The 20,972-nt window shown below is 38.8% G+C and overlaps 1 protein-coding gene across 2 annotated transcripts in view; it reads right to left on the bottom strand.

Moving 5' to 3' along the window:
• DCC (DCC netrin 1 receptor) overlaps window positions 1–20,972 on the bottom strand; it is a 1,215,565-nt gene that overhangs the window by 496,048 nt on the left and 698,545 nt on the right. The gene's annotated exons all lie outside the window — the stretch shown is intronic.

The following is a 20,972-nucleotide window of genomic DNA, read 5'->3' as shown; positions in this document are numbered from 1 at the left end:
CACATCTGATATCACTTGCTATCAGATGTGAATATTAATAATATTTATGTTGCTAAAACAAGCTTAAATGTCTGGAAGCAGCAGCCTCAACCCTGTTCTCATATAAGAAATGAATATGAAATTTTAGTGACCATTTTAAAAGTTAGATGTACTTTTTTGTTGTTGGTATGCTTAATGAGCAAGGATTGCCTTGCCAGTAGCAGACCTGGATTCAACCCCTGTCACCATGTAAGGTCCCCTCAGTCCTCTCGAGAGTGACCCTGAGCACTGAGCCAAGAGAAAGTCCTTAGCACAGAGCAGGGGATGGCTCAATTCTCCAATTCCCAGAAAACAAACAAACAAAACAAACAATAAAATGAGCTGTTACTAAAAGGAGAAAAACACAGCAATCTAGCATTGCTGAAGTGTCTCCAATTTAAAAGAAAAGAAAGGAAAATATAGTTATAGGAAAATATATGGTTTAGTTCAACAACTGCTTAGAATATAATCCATGACATGAACCACATTCCTGACTTCATAGATGTTTTTATTTCAAGACTTCTCAATATTAGGTTTAGTGATTCAAAACTTTTAGGGTAAAACTTCTTCAATGATCTTACTCTCAAAAACATCACCAATGGCCCCAATAATATTATAGACTTTACTTAATAGATGTCTCAAGTATTTTTAGTAACATCACATTACTTTATAATCTTTAGATGTGGTTTCTGGTGATTTCACATCTAAATTAATTTTTAGATATTCATTTTCAGCCTTTTAGGCACATCATACATGAGGGTCAATTTTAAAATATAACTCTAATACACACAATTAATAATCTGTACTCCCTTGATAATGAGAAGATTCTTTTAAGTCTGAAGATTCACCATGACACTTTGGATAGCAAAGAATACATTTTTAAAGCCAGGCAGATGGCTTCAATGAAATAAAGTCAGCACCAAACATTTTACTAAATGATAAATAAGAATGAAGGAAAAAATAGGTTAGTGATATTTTTTAGGAGGGAAATAATTAGCAGGATCCTTGTGTGAATTTCTACGTTGGCAGCTGTGGTTTCCAGATAGCATCCCTGGAGCACAACTCATTGTTTCACTTCTCCAGGCACTACAGAGAAAAACTGTTGTTGAAATAGTAGAAATAAGTCCAATCGCCTTTCCTTGAATGCAAATGTATGAAAAGATTAACCACACTAAAGAGTTTTGCTCCAAAATCACACCTCTAACAATAATTTTGCTTTCAGGATTTCCCAGCTTCAAGTTTCATTTCAAGTTGCTACAAAGATACACTTGGTATGGGTTAGAGACAATATATAATACAGAGGAAATACTCTATGAATTTAGGCTTCCCTATTCAGTATACTTCAAAAGCTCTAGATTTAGGGAACAGGTTTTTTAGCATATCAATAAACTTTTATAAATTGTTGCCTAGAGTTAAATGATTTCTTCCATTTCTTTTTTTAGCAAAGACAATTTTAGTGGACACAGTCTTTAAATATACAAATTTTAAAAGCATAGGTGCTAGCTATATGATGTTTTTCTGCCCAATTCAATTCTTCTTCCCACAGCTTTTGGAACAACTGTGTATCTGCTTGAAAACTTCTCTCTAGTTTGCTATTTCCAACCTGTACATCTGTCCTCCCCCGTAAGATGGATTGTTGTGATTTTCTTTACAATTTCAATTAAAGTTGTTTCTTATATATTCCTGTCTCTGTGCTCCTAAAATAACGGTTTTGTTTGGGTTAAGTCAGGAACTGACCTTAATGACTAAAATAAGTTCCACAGTGGAAATAAAAGCACACCTGAGTTCTAACTATTGACTGTGACTTCCATTATTCTGGAAAAATTATTTTTAACCTACAGATTTTATTCTTAGCATTTTCTAGTTAAAGGGGTGTTTCCATTTAGTCTAAAAGCAGTTAGAGAGATTGAGAGAAAGAGAACTTTTGTCAGGGTCTCTTATTTGTGAAAATGCAGAGTACCGTTTTTTGAGTGTTTTTGGTTTTGGGATTTTGGGGGGATATACATGCAAAACTCAGTGGATATTTAATATTTAATATATATTTTCTTTAACAGTTATAAAAATCTTATTACTGAAAATTAAAAGATGTAAAACAGGTGACTCAATAGCAATTAATCTGATCGTGGCATGAATCAACTAAGCTCCTAACTACTTTTTTAATGATATAGATAACTCCCCACATCCCTCATTCCCAGCAGAGTCAGAGCGAAGGGGGCTTCATGTTCCTGTTGCTTGTAGGCTCTAAAGACCATACCAGTAGTGTCTAAGAGACATAAAGATATCATTAAACTTAGGGCTTCACACAAGGCTATCACGTGAGATTTCTCCCCAATCCCAGCTATTAATTTAGGGACAGTATCTCCCTCAGTTATATTTTATCCTCAAAGACAAGTATGAAATAGGTGCTCAATACGCATTTATTTAAATATTCAATAGATAAACATAGCCAAATCCCTTGGCATTGTGGCATATTTTTGACTGTAAATAAATATAGCTATTGAAAATCAAGATAAGGAAACAAAACTAAAGACATAAGGAATATAATTCTTGTTCAGAGTAACTATCAATTACAGCAATGGAAAATTAGGAGAATCAAAATATAAGCTATTCCTTATTGGCAATGAGAGAGCATTTCACTCATCTTAGATGAGCTGGAAAAAATATACTTGATTTAATTTATATATTCCATTAATATTTTCTAATGCAAGGAAACTATGCGGGGAACATTTTTTCTATCTAAATGTTCTTATCTATGTGTTAAGGTGATGAAGAATATTTGATCATCAACATTTACTTGAGAGTCTTTTTTTTTTTTTTTTGCTTTTTGTGTCACATCCAGAGATCCTCAGGGGTTACTCCTGGATCTGCACTCAGGAATTACTCTTGGTGGTACTCAGGAGACCATATGGGATGCTGGGAATCGAACCCTGGTTGGCCATGTGCAAGGCAAATGCCCTACCAGCTGTGCTATTGCTCCAGCCCTGAGAATCTTTATATATGCTTGGAAACTATTTTAGATCTCTCTTTATCATTTTCTTTTATTTATTTATTTTTTAATTTTTATTAGTGAAACACCATGAGGTACAGTTGTAGACTTACAGATTTTTGTGCTTGGGTTTCTTCTTTATCATATCACATCATCATATTATCCTTTCTCAGTTCCTGCTCTCTGTAATTGGATGTTTCTCTTTAAAATTTAAACTGAGATTTCCACTTCTCTGATTGTAACACAATGGACCAAACTGGGACAGAATGCTGTGATGCTCAGGCCAGTAATACAGTAATAGCAGATTATCTCAAGGTCTACTTCTACATATGACAAAAGTTATTGCCATTCCTTTGTTAACACAGAAGTTGGAAATGTGATTTGTGTCTTACCAATGATGTTCAGTAGACACCAGCAACTCTCTGACAATTAAGCCTGAATACATGCATACCTACATGTATAATATATGCAAATATACAAACTTATATATGCACATATGAGAACTATGTAGATATATGTAACAAGCTTACATATAGATGTATAGCAAGAAGTACAAATATTTTAAAACATGTATTTATGTGTATTCGTAACTCCCGCCTGTCCTTCGCCAAATACAAGACTAAGATGACTGCCTTCCGACGTCCTGATGGATCCATCACATACTCCAGAATGGCAATGGAGAAGATTATCCATGACTTCTACTCAAATCTCTTCGATAGCCATGGCCACTTGCCGACATACCAAATTCCACAGGATGGATATGTCGTTCCCAACGTTCTCCCTTCCGAAATCCGACACGCCATTTCATCAGTAAAGAAACAAACAGCACCCGGCCCAGACAAGGTCAGACCTGACCTGAACACCTGAAGAACCTGCCGTCAGTACTCATCAATACACTGGCTTGGCTCTTCACTCATTACCTGTCTGAATGCAAGGTTCCATCCCAATGGAAAACCAGCAGGACTGTATTACTGTTCAAGAAGGGAGACATCCATGACATTAGCAACTATCGCCAATCTGCCTATTGTCTGTCATCTGCAAGTTGTTCACTCGAGTCATCCTAAATAGGACTGGCAGAACACTAGATGAAGGACAACCATGCGAGCAAGCAGGGTTCCGCAAAGGATTCAGCACCATCGACCATATCCACACGATAACCAAGCTCATTGAGGTTTCTCGGGAGTTCAAGATGCCGCTCTGTTTAACATTCATTGATTTAAAGAAGGCCTTTGATTCTGTTGAGATGGAAGCGGTCATTGAAGCCCTAGCCAATCAGGGCATTCAAGCCCAATACATCAAGATCCTCCGTGAGCTGTATTGCGGATTCACTACCAGGATCTCATCATTTTACAAAGAAGTGATCGTTGATGTCAAGAGAGGGGTTCAGCAGGGTGATACCATTTCACCAATACTCTTCAGTGTCACCCTCGAGAACATCATGCAACGACTGGAATTGGAAGGAATGGGAGTGAAGACAGATGGTCGGCAACTACACCACCTCCGCTTTGCTGATGACATTGTTTTAATAACACCAAACATCAGCCAAGCGGCACAAATGCTGGCCGACTTTGACCGTGAGTGTGGAAAGGTAGGACTACAGCTGAATCTTACGAAGACAATGTTTATGAGAAACAGCCTTGTTCCTGACGCCCCATTTGCTCTCAACGGAACGACCATCTCCGAATGCAACAGCTATGTGTACCTAGGTCGAGAAGTCAACATGACAAATGACCTGGCACCCGAGCTGCACAGGAGGAAGAGAGCGGCTTGGAACGCCTTCAAGAACATCGAAGAAATAGCTAAGATGACGAAGAACCTTGGGCTCCGGGCACATCTCTTTGATTCCACTGTTCTTCGTGCATTAACATATGCCTCAGAGACCTGGGCCTTAAGAAAACAGTATGAGAACGCTATTCAGGTCTCCCAAAGAAGAATAGAAAGGGCTATGCTTGGAATATCACGTTTCACTCAAATGAGAGAAAGAATCCGGAGTTCTGACATCCATTGACGATCAAGAATCAGGGAGGCTGTCTCATTTGCCAAGGTGTCAAAAATCAGATGGGCTGGTCACGTAATGAAATTTAAAGACGACCGTTGGACTAGAGCTGTTACCGACTGGATTCCACGGGATGTCAAAAGACCGCGTGGCCGCCCACCTACCAGATGGTCAGACTTCTTCGTCAAGATCATGAATGATCGGTTTGAGGCTCTTCATGTTCCCGGAGCAAACAGATGCCATTGGGCTACACTAGCACGTGACAGGGACGAATGGAGACGTTACTGGCGCCCGCTGGAGCAAATCGACGACTAACGGGAAGTTAAGTGATTAAGTGAATTATGTGTATTCATTTATATATTTTTCCCATATACTTAACTGATTTTATTAATAACCACTGTGGTTTCATTAGTAACCACAGATACTACTTATATTTAGACTTTTTACATAAATTCTGGGCTGGAGCGATAGCACAGCAGGTAGGGCGTTTGCCTTGTACACTGCTGACATGGCTGACTTGAGTTCGATTCCTCTGCCCCTCTTGGAGAGCCCGGCAAGCTAACGAGAGTATCTCACCCACACAGCAAAGCCTAGCAAGCTCCCCGTGACGTATTCAATATTCCAAACACAGTAACAATAGTCACAATGGAGACGTTACTGGGCCTGCTTGAGCAAATTGATGAACAATGGGAGGACAGTGACAGTGACATAAACTCTGGCATAAAAATATATAATCTGGCTGGGAGTTAGGTGGACCGGGAGCACATTTGGCATGTGTCCGACCTGGGTTTGATTCCCAGCAGCACATATTCCGTTGACTCTTGTTAGGTACAAATCTGGATGTATCTCTATGGACAGCCCTGGGGAACCCCAGCATTGCCAGGGTGGATCTCGCATCCCCAGCCCTCTAGGGTCTGAGTAGGATTGCATCTTATTGGAATGCTTGTTTAGCAGAGAAATACCTTACTTCTCTGGGAGGATAACTTCTTTTATCCATTTATAATGCCTATTATACACACAACACATGAGTTAACATTAATGTCTTTCTTTCCCTTTTTTCTCTTTTTTTTTTCTTCAGGTTTTATCGAGCAGGCCCAGTAACGTCTCCATTGGAGGCACTGACTTGTATGTGTCTGACCTGAGATTGATCTCCAAATCCTCTGAGCCCCCAAATCCACCAGGAGTTATTTCTGAGTGCAGAGCCAGTGCATGGAGCAAGCCTTGAAGCACACACAGTGGGTATAGCCAAACAACTCCCCTCCCCCAAAGAAATTATGGGATCAGAAACGTGAGCGCAATTCCTTCTCCTCAGCCAAATTACTTTACCCTCTTGGTATTTGAGAATAAAATATGTGGATATTCCAAAAGCCTAGAAAAATATTCCTGTCATGCATGAAACCAATTTCTACATATTTTTAGATGCAGATTGAAGAGTTACAGTAAATTAAGGTAGAAAAATTTGTTTTCCACATTTCTTATTAGTAGTACATGTTCTGTGAGAAAATTTTTCCACACAAAAACTTAACTGAGAAGATGACAGAGTTTTAATACATGACCTAATTTTCCTTCCCTAATAGCCAGTGATATAAAATGACTCAGCACACCTTACTTTCACAAACATTAACCAAAGCAGGTCTACCAAAAAAAGGAAAGAAAAACTTTAGAAGGAATTACTGAGGGAAGAAAGGCACCACTTAGGATCTGGAGAAAAAATTGAAAGCCGAACACATGAATTGAGCACCACTACAAGATTAGGAACCAGCTCATATCATATGGCCATCTCAGATGTCTCAGCACCAAGAGTGAAAAACGTGATTATAGACATCTGTCAAATTAACTGTCTTCATTATTGCTGCTGATACTGAATCAGAAGCAAGTTACCTTAAAGAGGGGCCAGGCCCCACTGCTTATTCTGATTTAGTCAATGGGTACAAAATAGCAAAGAAATGTTCTGTTCTCTTGTTATTCATCGAGTTGTTCCAGCAGGCCCAGTAGCATCTCCATTGTGAGATTTGTTCTTACTGTGTTTGGCATATTGGATACGTAATGGGTAGCTTGCCAGGCTTTCCCATACGAATGAGATACTCTCGGTAGCTTGCTGGGCTCTCTGAGAGGGGCGGAGGAATGGAACCTGGGTCAACTGGGTCAGCTGTTTGCAAGGCAAACACCCTACCAATGTGCTATCGCTCTTCAAGACCCAACAGCCAGAAGAGTACAAAGAAAAGTACAAAGTACAAAAGTACAAAGAGTACAAAGAGTACAAAGAAAATCATTATGTCAGCACCTACGTTAAGAAAACTGGATAGAAATGCCATAGCCATGCCACTGGACCCCGTGCCAGGCTGTTCCATTCAGGACGCCCTGGAGAGGGGGGGTGGGTGAGGCCCCTCCCTGCCCCAAGGGACCCAGCCCCAGCAGCCGAAAACCTCCAGAACTCAACCACAGTCATGCTCATGGCCACTCTCCACACATTCAGATGGGCCTCACCCATGAGTGAACCTATTCCTGGACATTTCATACTATAAACCACTAATATATCAAGAGTAGCACACCTCATTTGATAGGTTTAAAGTAGAAGGTAACCAATCTTAGGGGGAAATATATTTATACCGATATAGATACAAGCACACAAGGCTCAACCTTTAACTATATGTTATTAATCTCCTGTGGAAGGGTTTAATGGCTCCGGTGTGAAATTCAACAATCTTTACACACTTTCCTCTAAGAAACCTTTTTGTCTTATTCGTGTGGACTATTCATAACAGCAATACAAAATAAATTATTTCTGCTTTAGGGGTAGGGTTTGGGGTTTGAGGTGGAAACATGATAGTGGGTCACTGTAATGGTGGTAGGATTGGTGTTCAAATACTAAATGAAACTAAATATTGTGAACAACTTTATAAAAATAAAATAATTTTTTAATTTAAGAAAAGAAAATTTGCTACCACCTTGACACAACAGCACTAGTGCCAATTTCCAGTGATAATGATGACAATATGCTGGATCCAGGTGTTAACAAGCCATAGATCAAAGGATGGAAATCATGTGAACCACACATGTCAATGCCAGTAAAATCAACTGCACTGCTCCAAGTTCTGAGTAATTTCATGCAATCAACTCAGCCAGCTAACAGTTCCTGTGTCTTTCCAACCAGGATAGCTACCTAATTGGTGCTATTAGTGTTATTCTATGTGCTGCTTTGAGATTGGTGTCCTCAAACCTCACATGTCAGTCATTTTGCTGTGGTCAGCATTACAACTGAAGTCATTGAAAACACACCACGCAGCTCTGAGTGAAGCTGTATCAGGAGACAAAGTGGCCTTTAATGTCAACAACACATCTGTCAAAGATGTTCACTGTGGCCAAGTACTTGGTGACAGCAAAAAGCAGCCATCAATAGAAGCAGCTGGTTTCAGAGCTCAGGTAATCATTCTCAGTCATTCAGGCCAGATCCGTACAAGCTAAGCACCTGTGTTTGCTAGGCACCTGTGTGGGATGATCACCAGACTCACACCATTTTCAAGTTTGCTGGACTGAAGAAGGTGGATCACAGTTTGGCAAAAAACTAGATGCTGACTCCAAATTTCCAAAACTGGGGGCTTCTGCTATCATTGATATAGTGGCTGGAAGTCAATGTTGGCTGAGAGATTCTCAGATTATCTTCATCTGGGCTATTTCGCTGTTCTTGACGTGAGACAGAATGCTGTCATAGGAATCATCAAGGCAGTATATTGAGCAGACAGGTGAAGATAACAAGGTTGCTCATTTTTCACCTAAGGCTCAAACAATTAATTATCTCCAGTATCTGCAACTCCAGTTTTATTCACTCATAGAAGACTCATCTGAGAACTATCTCATCTCTCCACTGAAGTTTAATAGCATGAAGCTGGTTAATAACAGCAATACACGTTTTCCTCCTCCAGAAGGAAGAAACATGTCAACCGTTTGTTCCTTTGTGTGCACACGTTAAATTGATAGTTTACAAAATCAGTATTTTTTAATGATAATATTTTTTAATGGTAACAACTTCACCAAAAAAAAATCTGTCACAGAATTTTTAGACCCATTAAAAGAAAGTTTAATGAAGAAAACAAAACTAGCCATTGCAGCCAAAAAAGAAAGCACAGTCAACTGCAAACAAACAAGATAAAAACCATATGTTTTTAGAGGAGAACAAACAGGCAGATTAGGGATTAGATGTTTGTCCTTAATCTAAGAAATTGGCCTTCTGTTTAAGGAAAAGCTGAAGAATTCTCCTTATACCTCAAAACCCAGATAAACACAAAACATAAGCCTTGGCTTTATATTTTGCTCTTTTGAGCAAGATGAATTTGAAATGACGGTTGGGGAGACACACAGGGGATGGGACTAAGTAAAAAGTCCTTTCACTACCAATAAATTCAAGATTTAACAGGGCAATTACATAGGGGTAAGGAAGGGATTTGAGAGCAGCAAAAAGCCCATGCAGGTGTATATTAAAGGCGCCAAATGCTGCTCTAATTAAATTCACCTCTGACCATTCCTACTAGAATATGCACTGAATAAAGAGTGGATAAAACCCTCAAGTATCTAGTTTTCAAATAGTCTAAAGGGTTGTCAGATCAGACACTGAATAAGTCTAGAAGACTAGAAGCATCCTTAACCTTATCTTTTACAAACAAAGTATGTGAAGAGTATCACTCATCCATGAACAAGATGAAAGTCATGCATGGCAAATATGGAAACACAAGGGAAGGTGGGGTCAGTGAGAGAGACAAGAGAATTGGGGTAGAAGGGAGAAAAACAAAGTATGTTTATCCAGAAGGATAGGTGTATGCACTTATATAATCATCGGTACAGAAGCAAATTCCTTAAGTTGCTTCACACAAATTCACTTGATATGAAAATAAATTTTATTCACGGTGCTTACATAAGGTGGAAAAATAAATTTAATAAAATTGGAGGTCACAGCCACATTGTGAAACAACAGCTTGAAATGAAAAGGGACTGGCAGAAGTAGAGAAACAAATTAAGCATAGAAACAACATTAAAAGCAAATTCATAAATTACAAAGAACAAGTTACATAATAGATAACACTGAAAATCAAGTTACTCATATAGGGAAACTTAAAATAATCTCAGTGATTATGGATGGAAAAAATGCGAAGGGGTTCAAGCAATCAAAGAAAGCAAGCAAGCAAAGATGAACCAATATTATTATAGCATTACCAATATAGTAAGACCAAAAATTATAACAGAAGACATGTTAAAAGATAAAATAGGGTATTCTACCTGAAAAATTAATCTAAATTTTCAAATTGAAGTATTATATATGTATATATATACAAACACATACATGCATATACACATACATGTATATGTGAACTATATATGTACATACTATATATACATATATAAATCATGTATGTAATCATATATACATAGCAATAGCACAAAGGGTAGGGCATTTGCCTTGCTTGCGGCTGACCAGGGTTCAATTCCTCTGCCCCTCTCAGAGAGCCCAGCTAACGTGAGTATCCAGCCCGCACAGCAAAGGCTGGCAAGCTCCCCATGGCATATTCGATATGCCAAAAACAGTTACAACAAGTCTCACAATGGAGACATTACTGGTACCCTCTGGAGCAAATCAATGAACAACTGGACAACAGTGCTACATTGCATATGCTCGAGCGGGCCCAGTAACATCTCCATTGGAGACTTTGTTGTTACTGTGTCTGGCATATCGAATACCTCACGGGGAGCTTGCCAGGCTCTGGCGTGCAGGCGAGATACTCTCGGTACCTTGCCGGGTTCTCCGAGAGGGGCGAAGGAATCGAACTCAGGTCAGCCATGTTGGCTGCATGCAAGGCAAACGCCCTACCGCTGTGCTATCGCTCCAGCCCTTCAATATAGATGTCATACACACACACACATACACATATGTTCCTGGGAAGTTGAGTACATAGTCTCAAAAGTGAAACATCACATTTGAGTTTTGGAATCTGGAAGATTTAAAGAAATAAACAGAAGTCAAGAAAATTTGAAAACTTGATGTTGACCTGCAATCTCCTTTTCAAATACAGAACATTAGCATATCTTTAAAGGAAGACAAGCAACTGAATGGGTCCTTCATTTGAATTTAAAAGATGGAATGAAAAACTATGTGATCACATTCTTTTTTTTTTAATTTTTATTAGTGAAACACCATGAGGTACAGTTGTAGACTTATAAATTTTTGTACTTGGATTTCAATTATACAATGATCAAATACCCATTCCTCCACCCACCACCACAGGTCCCAGTATCCCTCACACCCCCCATCCCCCCCATCCCACCCTGCCTCTGAGGCAGGGCATTCCCTTTTGTTCTCTCTCTCCTTTTGGGTGTTGTGGTTTGCAAAAGAGGCATTGAGTGGCAATCATGTTCCGTCTAGAGTCTACTTTCAGCATGCTTCTCTCATCCTGGGAAAATCCTCCCAACACTCTTGATTTGGTGCTCCCTTCTGTGATCACATTCTTTAGAACCAGGTCAAGTATTGTGCTTGTGTGTGTGTGTGTGTGTGTGTGTGTGTGTGTGTGTGTGTTTGTGTGTGTGAGGCAATGGCACTGATAATCTGTCTCTAATTCCATCAGACCTTCAAAAAAAAAAAACAGTGCCATAGTGTGGGTATAGCCAGTAAAACACTAGCCTTGCATGTGGCTCATGCAGTTCTATCCCTGCCCCCTCCCCAATATGGTTCCCCGAGGCCACCAGGAGTAAATCCTAAGCATCACCAGATGTGGTACCAAAACCAGAAAAAGAAAGAGTTTCATCTTGTATATACTGTGTTTCTGTAAAGCTATATGCATACACTCTGTGCTGCTATAACTGTAGCACGGTCCTCCCACTGTTCGTCAATTTGCTCCAACGGGCCCAGTAACATCTCCATTGTGAAAATTGTTGTTACTATGTTTGGCATATTGAATAAGTCATGGGTAGCTTGCCAGACCATGCATGCAAGATACTCTCAGTAGCTTGCAGGGCTTTCTGAGAGGGGCAGAGGAATCGGACTTCGGTAGCCGCATGCAAGGCAAAGGCCCTACCACTGTGCTATGGCTCCAGACCTTGGGAAGTGGAGAGGAGGGAAATAGTCTTTAATTCTTGATTGCAAATAGATCTTCTCCTCTAGGGGCAGGGGTAGGGCATTTTCCTCACACAGCATTTTCCTATAACACAAGGGTAGGGTGTTTGCCTTGTGTGCGGTCAGCCGGCCGAGCCAAGTTCGATTCCACTGCCCCTCTCCAAGAGCCTGGCAAGCTACCCCGTGATGTATTGATATGCCAAACACAGTAACAAGTCTCACAATGGAGACGTTACTGGGCCCTCTGCTATAATAAAGAAAGAAAAATCTTTGTAACAAAGAAAAACATTTTCTGTGTTACAAAGAAAAAACATTTCCTTTGTTACAAAGAAAAGCATTTTTCCCCAGCTTTAAAACTCGTTAAGTTTAATATGCAAGTCCAATGCTGTTCAGCAAGAACAGTTTATATGTAGTTGATTTACAAAAGAAAAAAATAGGAAAAATAAAATTGTCTGTTTGCTTTTTATTCTGTCACTAAAATAATGTTTGACTAGCATTAATGCAGTGCTTAAAACAATAAATATCAACCTAAGCATCGCATAAAAATCACAAAAAGTGACTCAAAGGCAGGTCAAGGATAATCAGTTCAACTCCTTGCTGCAAAATGACAATATTCCTTTCATACTAACTTGCAGATGACTTACTTTTAAGATCATATAGTGAAAATAGTATCTTCAATGCAGACTGTATTTTATATTTTTTACCCTTAATTTTTGACCTTCAATACACCTGAGCCAATCCCCACAGAAAAGACCAAAGTGGATGTAATTTCATTGCTTTAGAAGTATGGATATAAAATTTACAATAAGTTTTAAGAGTAAATGACAAGGCATGCATTCTATGAAACACAGCAAACGCTAATCCAGGATAAACAGTATTTTATGTCAAAATATATTTAGGATGTATTAATGACTGCTAAGAACTTTGCACTAAGCCCTATGTCTGGGGTCTTATACCGTATATGAAAATACATATAGGCTGTATCATTGACTGCTAAGAAGTTTGCTCTAAGTCCTATATCTGAGATCTTATACCTTAGAGCATTTTTCACTGGTGACCTCATTCCTCATGAGAATATTTCATGGAACCCCAGATATATAGGGATATAAATAAATATATATGTATACTATACATATATAAAATATTTATTGATAATAAATCATAGTTTTATTTTAAAACAAACTTAATTTTTAAAAAAATCTCTCACTAAAGTACATGATTATAGATGGGCTAGTAAGTTAGTTTAAAATGCAGTTTTAGAGGAAACTGCATGTAGAAGTAAATGAATGTGTGTGTGTGAGTGTGTGTGTGTGTGTGTGTGTGTGCGTGTGTGTGTGAGAGAGAGAGACAGAGACAGAGACAGAGACAGAGACAGAGACAGAGGGAATATGTGTTACGGACTATGTTTAATCACCTGGGATATGGAAATGTTCATGCAAATATTTTGTAGCCCTAAATATCCTCTCTAACTCAGGGCAAATGTTTCCTGATCTGCTCTCCTATACTGACCAAATCACTAGGCCAAAATGGAATGCTAGTGAAGAAGTTCTGTATTCTTAAATTCTGTCCTCAGATTTCATAGTAAAAATTTTTTTACCTACAAAGGCTCACTGAAAAATCATTGGAAAGAAAGGCTCAAGGAAACATTTTATGTAATTCTTCAAATTTCACAAAATTTTTCCCTATACATTCTCATTCCATAGGAATTTGCTTATTTCACTTTTCACAGGACTCAATAAGAAGCAAGCTAATTAAATAGCTTATAACCCATATGTTGATTCTGCTCACAAAAAACATATGTGCTTCTCAGAAGTTTCTAAGTTTCTGGCACATTTGCATACTTGCCATTCATAATGACCCCTCATGTTTGTTCTTATATCCACAGGTAATTTCTTTCTATATGCCAAATATAAGAAGTTAGATAAGCTAATAGAAGCATTTACTCTGTGACTAACAAATGCATACACATGCATATATGTTACATACATATGCAGCCGCAGACATGTTTCATAATTGTAAATACCATTGAATGTTTGCATACCTTCTGATGCCATTTAAAATTACAACTTGAAATATGAGTGATATGTCATTAAAAACTTACAAATTGAAATATGAATATTCTTTCTGTATTTATTTAAATATTTCTAGTGCTCATAGAAAATTTCTTCTTTGTGTTAAGAAGAGGAAACCGAGCTATAAGTCAAGTTATAAGTTATGTAAGATAAACTGATTTTGCTTGTTTATGCTCCTCAAATAAACCTATACTCAGGTAGAGCAATAAATGTAGTTTGGGAAGCTAAGGGTAGACATTTAGCTAAGTACTTGCTATTTTATATTCTTAAATATCAGTGCTTAAAGTATACGCTGATTTGACTGATGAGAGGCAATAAAGAATCTTTGAGATGAAGTCTACTTCTTATATTTTATAGGTGAATTAGTTAAGTATGAATGACATTTATATGGCATCACAAAGCTTATGCATATCAAAGTCAGTAAAGAATCCAGTCTCCTGAATTCTAACCACTGCACTTTTTTTGTCACTGAACTCAGTATAAATTCATTAAATGAGTCAGCATTGAATTCTAATGGCCTATACAATTATTTTATGATGTCCAAAAGGGAAAAACATTTTTTTAATTTTTTCCCTCAACTGAGATAGACTATCTTGCTTTTGCATTATTCAAAAAGCAACCAGCAAACAAAATGGTATCAGCTCCAAAAATTCTTCATTTAAAACATGTTTCTCAGGAGTCTTTGTTAATATTGCATTTTTGAAAGAATTGTATATATTTTTTGGTCTCAAATACAATTTGACTTCATTAATTCTTCAATATATTCTCATACAAATAGTCAAGGACAATAAAACTGAGCTCTTTATGAAATAGGATATGGCTAGAAATACCATTATCTAGTTTGTTTTGGGGAAATTTCAGGATTTTTAGGCAGTTCAGGTTTGATTCTTTACCAGAGCAATCCCATGCTCAGTGAGATCATTGCAATATAGAGAGTAAATAGCATCAAAGAACAGTGAGTTGAGGATGGTGACGGTGGGAATACAACAGTGGATTCCTATTTAACCACAATCTTGTTTACTAGAATTTGAAATTGTGAAGGCATCTAATTTGGAGTTATAATAGAATAATGAGTCTGGGAAGAGATGCATGCTGCAAATAAACCATTAAAATTCAACTGAGATTCAGTGGAATAACATATCCCCCTAAAGGAAGTCAGTTTGATATTTAGCAGACAAAATACATTATTTGCAAAATTCCCTTTTAAGGAGCTCTGGGATAGCTTGATGGTCCACCACCTGCCATGAAGGCATGAAACCATAAATTTGATTCTCAGCAAAGTCCTGTATATTTAGTGTTATTCCTTGTACCACAATAGAGTTTTACCAGACACGAAAAGAAGGAAGGAAGAAAAAGGAAGGAAGGAAGGAAGGAAGGAAGGAAGGAAGGAAGGAAGGAAGGAAGGAAGGAAGGAAGGAAGGAAGGAAGGGAGGGACGGAGGGAGGAACGGAGGGACTGAGGGAGGGAGGGAGGTAAGGAGGGAGGGAGGGACATAAGGGAAGAACAAACTTAACCCTCAGGATCTGACCATTTTGCTGTTCCTAGTGATCAGCATCTGAATTTCTCTGGAGTATCACCAAATAGGAAAAGAAAAATGATTAACAACACAAGCATGAGATAGGAAGGTGTGGAGAAGAAGTTTCAGGGGACATGACAGAAAGAATAAAATCCTAATTCAGGCATCAGTCAGGAGGTCTGATTGTAATCACTGCCATACATACTTGGTATAGATAAATAGCTTGGGGACCCACACCAGAAACAATAACACCTATGAACTAATATCATAGCTCTAATTCCTCCAAGAATATAATTAACTTTAAGAAAACATAGTGTGGACCTTTTCATGGTGATTACCACAGTGCTTATAAAGAATCAAAGTTGAGTGATAATGGAAATTCAAAGAGGAACTTGGTGATTACAAATTTGAGACTATGAAAAAGGGCTGAATATATATAAAGATTCTTACTCGCAAGGACAATTAATGACCATAAAGTACTTATGTGAGGGAAAATTTTGAAGATAACTATTCAGAATTTCATAGACATGGCACTGTAAGAGAGTTGGATGTTAAAATATGTTATACCAGTAAGTGTATAAAATCAGAAGTTGATCAGGAGGCTAAAGAAGGATGGGGCTAAAAGCTGAAGACGTAGTATCCTATAATAAATCTATCCAGAAGCTTCTGAGACTAATGGGATGCATGCAAGTTGGAATGGTTGTTTAAAACCTTTGCTTTTAGTGACCTCAACATTTCTTCACCATATTTTTTTCCTGATGTGATAATTGGCAAAAAATAGTATTCCTCGATATATTGTATTTTCTAAGCCAAAGTGTCCTTTCTTAACATTATTTTATTTTTAAAAATGTGTTTCCAATTATGTGAAGAACAGCCTTGCTTTTGTCGACTGACTAACCTCTGTCAATAGCTCAGGTGAGTGCCACATTGTGAATTTTATTGTAATGCTATTAAAAAGTACAGTGTTAAATGATGGAAGAAGCCCCGACTTAGTAACAACACAGACAGCCTAGATGAGAATTCTGCTTCTGTCACTAGGTGTTTATGAGATTTTGGGGAAATCATTTAGTAGTTGTCCTTAATTTCTTCTGTAAAATGAGCATACAAATAATTCTAATAGAAGATTAAGAAAACTCAATATGATTTTGTCCTAATTTGAGCATTAGCCATTAAGTGATGAAAGTTTGTGTCCTTCCAAAATTCATAGGGGCAGGAGAGAAAATGCAGTAGGTAAGGTGCTCATCTTACAGGCAGCCAAACCAGGGTTTACCTACCCTCAACACTACATAAGATTCCCTGAGCACTATCAGGATTGATCTCTTAGTACAGAGTCAGCAGTTAAGTCCCAATTACACTTGGATTCAGTTCCCAAACAACAACAGTAGCAATCAAAATACTTATGCTGAATCTCTGCTGAAGATTCAGTGTTTCTTATACTGTTTCTTAAACTCCTCTGTGGGGGGGGGGGGGGTGTTGGATATTAACCCTAAGTGTTTTAGGCTTCATTAGTGAATTGCCCCTTTTCCTCCTTGCTAGCATCCCTAATTTAGTTAAAGTTTGTCTTTAACCTTTGCTTTGTGTTGGATATTAACCCTAAGTGCTTTAGGTTTCATCAGTGAATTGCCCCCTTTCCAATGCCCAGAGAAGCTCTTGCTAACATTCCCAATTTAATGTCTATCTTTAACTTTCCTTTGAATTCTACCTCTCACTGTGACTGTCCCCCAAGTCAGTCTTGATTTCTTATAAGCCAAAACTTTCTGGTAATTCTGAACTTTATGTTTGTACTGCTTTGTATTGGAAGTGCTGTGTATTTGTACCTGATTTTCTATCTCCCCCATAGCCTTTTAATATCTTACTATAGAGCAATGTTCTTTGGTTAAACACAGAAAGACCATTAATGCTACGCTCCTAATATTTGGGAGTTGATTGACTCTGAGATATATGTACTCCTGGGCATAATTACTTGATCACAATTACTTGATTCAGGTTTCAGTTGGTATAGTTCCTAACACCCCAAAAGGAAGGTCCCGCTATAGGACTTGGATGCACCCAGGGTCAGTGGCAAAGCTACCCTGGCATCGAAATGTGACATTCTAGAAAGCATTAATGCATGACCTTGAAGCAAGCTGTTATGACTTAAAAGACAGAACCCCCATGGGGAAGAAGAAGATGAACTGTCCTGAGGGCTTAGTCTGGGATTTATGGTAAAAGCCTTACATGCTCTCAGAACCCAGAGAACTAAGTGTTAAAAAGCCTTGCCTTTTACCTCAGCATAGAGTGGAACCACTAAGTAAATGATGCTTTGAGGACTCATTCGGGACGGGAGATGCATGCTTAAAGTAGACTATGGACCAAACATGATGGCCACTTACTACCTGTATTACAAACCATAATACCCCAAAGGAGAGAGAGAGCGAGTAAAAGAGAATGTGCCTGCTACAGAGGCAGTGGGGGCATGAGGTGGAGGTGGTGGGAAGGATACTGGGAACATTGGTGGTGGATAGTGGGCACTGGTGGAGGGATGGGTAATCCATCATTGCATGACTGAAACATTATTCATGAAAGTTTGCAAGTGTGTAACTGTATCTCACAGTGATTCATTAAAAAAATAATAAAATAAAAAAAATTTTAAAAAAAGACAAAACAACCTTGGTTGTTCTCAGAGCCCAGAGAACTAAGTTTTGGGATTTGTGTTTCTTTACTGTGTTTATCCAAACTGCAAGTATTGATAATTTATACAACTAGAGGGAAAGATAAAAGCAATGCAGATGTCCCTGGGATACAGAGCATCTCCTTGAATTAATCTCCCCAAGAGAATTTCCTCCACCAAAAGTTTATCTATGTAGGGCTTGAGCAATAGCTCAGCAGGTAGGGTGTTTGCCTTGCATGCAGTCGACCTGGGTTCGATTCCTGGCATCCCATATGGTCCCCTAAGCACCGCCGGAAGTGATTCCTGAGTGCAGAGCCAGGAGTAACCCCTGAGTATGCTGGGTGTGACCCCAAAAAAGAAAAAAAAGTTTATCTATGTAAATGGTCAATCAGACCTATGCCCTTACCTTAACCCTTCCTCAGCTGTTCTGTAAGTATGCGAACAGCTCTGCATTCAAGGGGCCATTTTCACCATCAGGCTGTGGTCCCTGTCTCCCTGTCTCTCTGTCTCTCTGCTGGGGAGGCCTGAGGAGCTGAGGAGGCTGCTCAGGGCCACGGAGCACAGATGTGACACAGCAGCAACTCTCCTCATTTTACTTTGTGAACGCACAGGGGTGGTAGTGCGTGGGAGGGGGGCAAGGGGAGTTATACAATTTATGTCGAAATCTTAATGTGCAATATTATGGCATTTGGGTGTAATTAGAGCAGGAAAGTGGGTGGGGTATTTATGCTGAAGTTGGCGACCTAAGAAGGAAGACAAACAGAGCTCTCTGCTTCTTCACATACATAAACAAAGGTATCACGTAAGCACATAGGAAGATGGTCACTGTGTGCAAGAGAACCCCAGCAAGGAATCTAATGGCATCTTGACCTTGGGCTTCTTCACCTCTAGAACTCTGAGACATAAACGTTTCTTAAACTATCAATCTAAAACATCTTATTACATTATCCCAAACTGAGACAATTAGGAATTATTTTTCACATATTATTTATGTGTGCAGGAATCTGAACCCTACAATATGAAAATCTAAAGAAAAGTATTTTATTACCTATCCCAAATTCCTAACTGTATAAAAACAGAAAACAGAGACTGTTTATCCTCAGAACCCATCTTAAGAGCATTATAAAAAGATCCCCAAAGTTTTAACAGGCATATAATGAGTTCAAGTATGAATCAAATAATGTATTCTTTAGCACAGCGGGTAGGGCGTCTGCCTTGCACACAGCCAACATGGCCGACCCGAGTTCGATTCCTCCGCCCCTCTCGGAGAGCCCGGCAAGCTGCCGAGAGTATTCGATATGCCAGACACAGTAACAACAAAGTCTCCAATGGAGACGTTACTGGGCCCGCTCGAGCAAATCGACGATCAACGGGAGGGCCTTTACTTTACTTTACTTAAGCATTGATAATGTTCTCAAATCTATTCTGCTTGATTTTATTTGGGATTGCATGGCCAGGTCATTTTTGGAGAAATGCTTCTAAAGTTAAAATTCTAAAATAATGCTTTCCTCTTTTGTTTCTTTATATTTTATTTTAGCCCGTATTCTCACCTTGCCAAGAGTTAAGTGTTCAGAACATTTTCGTATAACTGTATCTTATTTGATCTTTAAAGAACGCTTTCAAGTGTTCTCATCAGTCTAATTTTACAGAAGAAGCAAGTGAGTCTCATGACAGTTAAATTAATTCCTCTATGGTGTAAACTCAGAATCAGAGGATTGGGATGAAGAGAAGGTCTGACTTCCAAGGTCATGGTTTCAAACAACCCTCGGTTATTTTTTCCCAATTTTCATTGAGGCACCAAATTACAATAGTGTTTCATGCATTCAGTGTTCTCACACCACATCCACCATCAGAGTGGCCTTCGCTCATTAGAGACTGTTTATTACTAACAGGTCTTTCACTGTCAGCAAGACTTTCAATCTGAATCTCAATTTCACTATGGTTCATGCCTTCTAAGTCAGCACACTTCAGAATTTCTGCGTTTTATTTTATTTGTTTTGAGGAGACCTCCCAAATATTGCTTTGAGGGCCGATTGAGAGCTCCAGTGATTGGCAAACCAGGCTGGACTGTTGAATGCTACAACTGGAAGAATCAGTGCTGCTCAGGTCCTGCGGTTCTGGGGGTATCCTGACCATTCCAGGAGCACTGTTAGGTAACAAGGATAAAGTCATGGATTGGTCCTTGCTGTTACTACATCTTCAAATGGAGTTTTACTCTTTATTTATTTATTTTATTTTTTAATTTTTTTTTTTTGCTTTTTGGGTCATACCCGGCTATGCACAGGGATTACTCCTGGTGGTACTTGGGGGACCATATGGGATGCTGGGAATCGAACCAGGGTTGACCACGTGCAAGGCAAATGCCCTACCCACTGTGCTATCGGTCCAGCCCTAAGGAGTTTTACTTTTTAAACAACACTTTCCCTCTAACATTCTACTCAAGGCTTGATCTTTTTAAGATACCAGGAGATAGACTAAGAGATTGAATGGCATTTAGGGTACATGTTCAGCAAGAACTTAACTTCAATTACTGCTACCACATGTTCTCTTACCCAAATATCACTGGTGCAGCACCGGATGCCCCCAGCAGCAGATGGGTCCAGGAAGTCCTAGAATTGCAAGACCTGAGTAGCAC

The sequence above is a fragment of the Sorex fumeus genome, unplaced genomic scaffold (assembly GCF_029834395.1).
Source record: "Sorex fumeus unplaced genomic scaffold, SorFum_2.1 ptg000128l, whole genome shotgun sequence".
Classification (NCBI taxonomy): domain Eukaryota; kingdom Metazoa; phylum Chordata; class Mammalia; order Eulipotyphla; family Soricidae; genus Sorex; species Sorex fumeus.
The sequence above is the reverse complement of the archived record's forward strand: the minus strand, read 5'-3'. Positions and strand labels throughout refer to the sequence as shown.